This window comes from Hydra vulgaris, chromosome 09, assembly GCF_038396675.1.
Source record: "Hydra vulgaris chromosome 09, alternate assembly HydraT2T_AEP".
Classification (NCBI taxonomy): domain Eukaryota; kingdom Metazoa; phylum Cnidaria; class Hydrozoa; order Anthoathecata; family Hydridae; genus Hydra; species Hydra vulgaris.
In genome coordinates this window covers 36,398,817-36,406,866 of record NC_088928.1, presented here as the reverse complement: position 1 = coordinate 36,406,866, position 8,050 = coordinate 36,398,817, and the positions used below count along the sequence as shown (strand labels likewise).

At 33.0% G+C, this 8,050-nt stretch overlaps 1 pseudogene; it reads right to left on the bottom strand.

The window, feature by feature from the left end:
* Positions 1–357: 357 nt before the first annotated feature.
* Positions 358–1,478, bottom strand: LOC136085437 (histone-lysine N-methyltransferase SETMAR-like; annotated as a pseudogene).
* Positions 1,479–8,050: the final 6,572 nt, after the last annotated feature.

The following is an 8,050-nucleotide window of genomic DNA, read 5'->3' as shown; positions in this document are numbered from 1 at the left end:
TCTTTTATTTACATTAGTCTAAAACTATTTGTATCTTGAAAAAGAGGTTTGTGAAAATACCACGAAAAAATAAAAGCTTCAGGAGTTTTTTAGTAAACAGCAATCGGTGTATCCAAAGCAGTTCCTATTGCATATATATCGACATCAGTGCACCATATTTCGTCATTGTTCATTTTTGAATCACTGATGTACTTTAAAACTGATTTTAATATATAAACAAATATTCAAAATCAGTTTTGAAATACATCAGTGATTCTATATTTCATATTTTTAAAGAGTATCAATTGCTAGTTGATGCACTATTTTGTAAAACTCTTGACTTAGACAAACTTCCTGACTTAAGGCTCGAAATATTAGGTTGCTGCAAAAATAATCTCGTTTTTCAACCGTTAACTTTGAACAAACATAACTCAGCATAGAATAAACTTTATTAATCGAAATAAGAACCATTACAATCAACACATTTTTGCCAACGAGAAACAAGTTTATTTATGCCGGTAGCGTAAAATTCCGAAGTCCTGGAAGCGATGAAGTCATCAAAGGTCGTTTTGACATCGTCTTGGCTTTTAAAGCATTTCTCGTGGAGGAAGTTGTCGAGATGCTTGAAAAAGTGGTAGTCGGTGGGCGAGAGGTCCGGTGAGTATGGTGGATGAGGCAGAGTTTCGTAGCCCAATGCGTTCAACTCCTGCAGGGTCGGTTGTGCGACGTGCGGCCGGGCGTTGTCGTGGAGGAGAATTGGTCCCTTCATATTGACCAATCTCGGGCACATACATCGGAGCTTTTGATGCATTTCGTCGATTTGCTGGCAGTACTTCTCTGCCGTAATCGTCTCGCCAGGATTCAGGAAGCTGTGGTGGATGAGACCGGCTGCAGACCACCAAACAGTCACCATAACCTTCTTTTGGTGGAGATTCAGCTTCGGGAAGTGCTGTGGGGCCTTATCGCGGTCCAACCACTGCGCGGAACGTCGTCGGTTGTCGTAGAGGATCCATTTCTCATCACACGTCACGATCCGGTCGAGAAACGGATCGTTTTTGTTGCGCAGAAGAAGAGCAAACGATACCTCAAAACGACGATTTTTTTGATTTTCGTTCAGTTCGTGCGGCACCCATTTGCTAAGCTTTTTTGACTTTCCTATTTGCTTCAGGTGGCGATCAACTGTTGAGTTATGAACGTTGAGTTCTTCCGCAACCTCTCGTATGGTTTTGCGCGGGTCGGCTTCGATTAAGGCTCTCAATTGATCGTCATCAATCTCAGACGGGCGTCCGCGACCCTATTCATCTTCAAGGCTCACCGCTGCGAAATTTTTTGAACCACCACTGTGCCATACGTTCGTTAGTGGTTTCTGGGCCCAATTCCGTTGTTATATCGCGAGCTGTCTCGGCAGCTTTTCGGCCCATCTTGAACTGGAACAGAAAAATCGTGCGAATTTGTCTCTTGTCCATGATAGATTTGACGTCCTGTAAAAAATGACTAAATTATTATAAAACAAAAGCAATACGATAACTAGATCAAGCGAAAAACGCGCTTTTAAATAACATAGCATGACGTCTGCCAATAATAAATTTATTCAAAAATTCATCCAAAAATATAAAATATGAAAAACGAGATTATTTTTGCAGCAACCTAATAGACAATTTCCATCACCTTCAATCTTATCAACTTTGATCGGTTTGCCCAATTGCAACTTTTTTTTTCGTACCGCAAAGCCTTTTCTAAAAGATATTTTGTTAGTTAAAGAAATCTTCAACAAATCGCATTTCCTTTTTCTCCATTTACTATAAGCGGGTATAAAAGAGTTTGTTTTGATACCAAGAACTCGGACAATTTTCAAAAGTTCAGATATATCAGACACCTCATCACATGTTTTTTGAATCATTTTAATTTCAGATCTTTTTCTTGAAAAGTTTCATGTTTGAAACATGATGCTTGGTACGAAGTATTTCACCATTTTATTGTTTTAACGGATAAAGTCTTTTATCAATAAATATTTCTATAACTTTGTATGGGCCATCCCAAACAGATTTTCCATTATCACCCTTTCTATAAGCTCTTCTAAGATTATAATCAAAACTTCATCGCCTATATTAAATTGGATTTGGTTTTTTTGACGTTTTTCATAGTCCTTCTTTTGTCACAATTGAGATTTCTTTATATTTTTTGCTACTTCATTATAAATTATACATTGAATGTTTTTAATTCGTTTTAAGTTTTTGTGCAAGTCAACCTGTTCCATAATACCTTAAAATAAATACTAAATGAGTTAAGTAACATTTAAAAACTAATTTCATTCATAAATAAAATGAATCTTCTTCTCTTTCTAAATCAACAGGTACATCAGGAATTAAGCTTCGGTCATTTTTTATGCAATATATGGGTAAGACTGACTCCCTTGCATTCATAACTTGAAAGGGAGTGACACCTGTGGACTTATGGCGAGTTGTTCGAAATGCAAACAGTATGCCATCTAATAAACGAGACCATTTTTCTTGCTCTTCGTTCAGGACTTTTAGCATAGAAGTCTGTATAGTTCTATTAGCTCTTTCAACCAGACCAATTGCTTGATTATAGTAAGCAGAAGTAATACGTTGACAGGTTCCAGTAAGATCTAACAAATATTCAGAAAATTTGATTCAAAATTCTCGACCTTAGTCATTAATTTGAATCGATGCACAATCATGACGACAAATAAGTTAATAAAGAAATCTAGATACTTCTTCAGCACTTTTACTATAAATAGGTTTTGCTTGGATCCATTTTGAGAAGTAATCAACATCTACACAAATACCAATGTAACCTTCTGAATTTTTAGGGTGACTACATAGATCAACACCAGATTGATGCCATACTTTTGTTGTAACTGGTATTGGATGCAACTCTGGAGAGACTTTTTTCATTTTTGAGTTTGATTTTTGACAAGATACACAACTGGCAACATAATTTCTAACATCTTTATTCATATTAGGCCACCAATATCCTGAATCAATCAATATCCATATTGTTTTATCCCTCCCTACATGTCCACCTAAAGCCTGCGATTCAGTTGATGTGCCTAACCCATCATGTGCTGCTTTTTTGTATTGATTACGAGATATTTGATCTTTGACGACAGATAAAGTCTCTTTACCAGAAGTAATTTTCATGGTTTTTCTACATTTGCTATCTAACATACTATTACCAATTACAAGCCTGTCGCTTTGGTTTTTAAAGTTTGTTTTATTACCTATGCTTTCTCTTCCTTGTAAATGTTCAGTAAAAAATCCTGATAATAAATAATTCTCAGCGTCACAAAAGTTTGGTTCTTTAATTATTTTTTCAGATAATTTTGAGTCATTGATCTCTGTTTAAGTTTTTTCTTCCATTTTATACTAAAATATATACAATAGTAAAAGAAGTGTTCATAGCACATACGTGTCCATAACATATCCATGTCCATAACACATATAGTTTAAAATAAAGTTATGATAAATGTAGAATAAAATGTAAACAATATTGAAAGAAATAATTTCAAATGCCCCCATAATTATTTAATAGAACGTTATAGAATGATTTTCACTTTAAAACAGCTATAAAATCTAGTATTCAATAATCTTAATTTCATCTAAAAAAAGTTACTACGCAAAAAAAGAAGTGAGAAATACTAAATTTTTAAAGTTTGATTTTTTTTAAACTATACGCCTAGTGAACATATGTTTTTCCACATTTGTTACTTTTTTTATGACATTTACACGGTGAAAATAATATGTTGAGTGTTCGGTACCCAAGTACAGTATGCGGCACCTAAGTAGGAATCACTCGTCAAGTGATAGGTACCGTCAGGTGGGAGTTACTGTACAGTGATTGTACCAGTTAAGTACTTCGTACCTCCTACACCGGCGTGCAAAACTTTATCAAATGCTTTAGAAGTGTTGAGAGCGATAGCCTCTCCACATCTATCTAATGCATAATAAAACCTATCGGCTATTACCGTTAACAAATAAGCAGTAGAATGAGAAGATCGAAGTTCATATTGATGATCAAAAAGTGAGTTAGTAGATTCAAGAATCAAGAGTTTGTTAATTAAAGACTCAAAAACCTTGCCTATGATAGAAAAAAGACTAATGGGACGGTAGTCAGACGAGTCAGATTGCTCTCTTAAAATTTTGAAAATAGGGATAACAGATGCCCCTTTCCAACAGGCTGGAAAATAAGACACTGATAAGCACTTGTTAAATAGTTTTGAAAGTACAGACGACAACTCTGGAGAAAACCTCTGCAAGACTATAACAAGTATGTTGTCCGGACCACAAGCTGTAGAGGTGCCAAAGCAGGAAATTGCTTAGATACAGAATCTGAAGTATTAAGAATGTCAAGCAGTCAATCAACCTGTTTTGTTGGCTATATTAGGAAAGATGGAATTAGTGGAATCAAGAGATATAATTAATGTAAAGCTCTTAGCAAACAATTCAGCTTTGTCTTTGATGAGGTAACAAAATCTGAACCATGAAAGAGAAAAGGAATAACAGGTTTGCTCTTATTAATGACACTCTTAGAGATTCTCCATTAATTTCTGGAGCCTAATTTTTGAGATGAACTACAAGATTTTGTGACCTTAAGATAGTGGGCTGCGGCCTTACACAAAACCTTTTTACAATGGTTTCTAGTTTATATAAACAGACGACTGTTTTCTGTAGAATAGACGTCTTCACAGTTCCGATAATTTCGTGCGCGCGCATTTTTTAATAGTATGTAATTATTTGTTATGTGCAGCATGGCATGAAAGAATGTAAATATACAGGTAAATAGAAAAAGTCTTTACAGAAAATATTGTTTTCATTACGTATTTTTTCATAAGATAAGTCAAGTTTAGGTTTTTTGAAGTTTCTGTTTTATAATTTTTTTGTTTATGGAAGAAATAAACCTAGAACAAATTCGTACGTGGAAAAAGCTTTTAAAACTATTTAAAATTAAGCAACAAAGTTTTTGATGGTGACTAAAGAACCTTGGTTTTCAGATAAGAAAAAATCATAACGATAACGTATATAAATGTGCAAACATAAAACATACATACATTCATGTATGTATGTATGTATGTATGTTGTCCGTAATATATATTTACAATGTATGTATACATAAATTGTATTGTATATATGAATGTATGTATTATACGTATTTACATACATACATATATGTATCATATATAAAATATATGTAGATACATACATATATGTGTATGTTTGAATATACATGTATACACGAATGTATGTTCATGCTAATATATTAGCAATAGACACTTATCTAACAAACTAAAAGTAAAAAACACATACAGTAAAAACAATAACAGTAAAAAATTTGTAGGCTATCAGGAAGCTTCCTGACGATCATCCAGCACACGATAAAACCTTGAATTAGATAGCAAAGTTAGATTAGTGTTTTTACTAAGTATTACTGTTTTGTTTTAAAGAACATTGAGGGCTGTATTTGTAGAACACTCTAACATACTTTGCACACACACACATATATATACACACATACACACAGACACACATATATATATATATATATATATATATATATATATATATATATATATATATGTATGTATGTATAGATATATACATATATATATATATACATATATATATATATATATATATATATATATATATATGTATATATATAGATATATAAATATATATATATATATATATATATATATATATATATATATATATATATATACACACATATATGTATATGTATTATATATATTATTTATATTTTATATGTATAAATACATGTTTCCAATATTGTAATAGATATTTATAATATAAGTACAGTTAGTAGACTAAATGCAATTTTTGATGCATTTGTGAAATTTATTCATAAATAGTGCAACATTTTTACTTCAAAACATTACAAAAAATTAGAAAAGTTAAGAAGCGCAATATTTTATTGTAAAAAAGCACAAAATTGAACCGTTTAAATAAAAAAACAATTAAATACAATGCAAAATTAGGACTTAATATTCAAATGCCAAGATAACTTAAAATTCGCATTATTAAGTTAAAAATACAATAAAAATGCAAAAAGGAACAATCGAAAATGAAATAAATTACAATGGCAATGAAAGTTCGAATAGTTGAAACATGTCAGTTAGTATTTTGTATGGTTTCCCTTATTTTTAAGCAGTGCCTGGACCCTTGTAGGCATCCCATGAATAAGTTTCGGGCAAAGCTTACCGATTTCGTCGTCATGATGCCAGACATTGATCAAAACCTCGGTCAGTTCCATCTTGTTTTTTGGGTTCATCCTTCCTACTCTTCTTTTGACAATCTCCCACAGGTTCTCAATGGGGTTCATGTCAGGTGAATTACCTGGCTACTGAAGAAGCTTAATGTGGTTGTCAGCTAAGTATTTCTTTACTGTCTTCGCAGTGTGACAAGGTGCTCCATCTTGCATAAAAGTGAAAGGTCTCCATCGACACCATTCGCCAAGTTAAGGCAGCAGTTGTGTCTCAAGCACCTTCTTGTATTGAACTTGATTCATGGTGCCTTTAACAATATAGAGTCGTCCAGTCCCATAAATAGAGATAACTGACTAGACCATGACAAACGTTGGGTGCCTTACTGTCTCTGCAACACAGTCAGGATGAAATTCTTCACCGGATCTCCTACGTACATAGGCTGCTTTCTCATCCATGATGTATAAGGATGAATCAACACTGAAACTCACCTGACTCCAATCATTTTCAGTGAAATTCTTGTGTTGCTTTCCCCATGCCAAACGTTTCTTGAGTCAGCTTTGGTTTTCTGCGTGGCCGTTGAGCTCGAAAACCATTCACAACTAATTGTCTTCTAACTGTTCTGCTACTTACATGTATATTACTTTTTTGTAATTCTTTCTACAACATCTTGCTTGTTGCTTTACGGTTTCTTATACAGCATTTCATGAGGTACCTGTTGTCTCGCACAGACATTGATTTTTTTTTGCCACAATTGCCAACACGGTTGCCTCGTAATTTTTCACCAGTCTGCACATTCCTCTTCATTCTCGATACCGATATCTGACTTATTCCAACATTTTTAGCAATCTCCTTTTGCGGGAGTGATGTCTCTCGTAGATAAATCTCAAGTGGCCAATTTTGTCGGTGTTAAGTCAGTAGCTTTTCCCATCTATTAAAAGGACATAAAATGCTATATTAATTAAACATGCTTCTTCATTTTTAATGTAGAAAATAAATATAAATAAAAAATTGACCTTAATGTAATGTTAAGCAACTCTTATTAATGTACATTTTCTTTTAATTTCTGATCATAAGCATCAAACAAATAAGAAATTACTGATCTTGAACAGATAGCAGGTGACCAACTTTTAATATTCAATTTACAGTTAAAATTTTTCAATAAAATGGATCTTGAGCGAAAATAAAATTAAATTGCACTTATCACTTAAGCAAAATTGGGCTATACATGCAGTAACTATATATACATTAATTTAATAACTAATTTGTGCCAAGGTTGGTAATTCGAAAATATTCTCGGTTTTGTAGCCTAGTCTGATAATTTGGCCACCACTGTATATATTAAATACTTACATTTTAAATATAAATTCTTTATAAATTTGTACATAAACATGTTTGAAATTTTTACTAGAGTGTTTTCTGCCATCGAAAATCAAACACCTACTGATAATGAAAGCGATGATTGCCAAAGGGTTCAAGTATCCGGGTACGAGTCAAAATTTACTTTACGTAACTGTGTTATTCCAGACCCATTATCACTGAAAAAAATTGGTTTTCTGAAAGTGATACCGGACTATACAAGTGTCCTTCCATTTAATACACTGACAAAAAAATTATTTGCGCAAACTTGAACAGCCACATGACCTTATGAATTGTTTAGATTCTGGCAATAAAAAAGGCAAAGCTTACCGCTACTACAAAAGCGAGTTTGTCAAAGAAATAGATTTTTATGAAATAACTGAAGAATTTGATACTTGTTTCATTAAATCTCGTGTAATGCCATCTTATTGTAACTTAATGCACCTTTTCATTTTTGGGGAGTAGTAA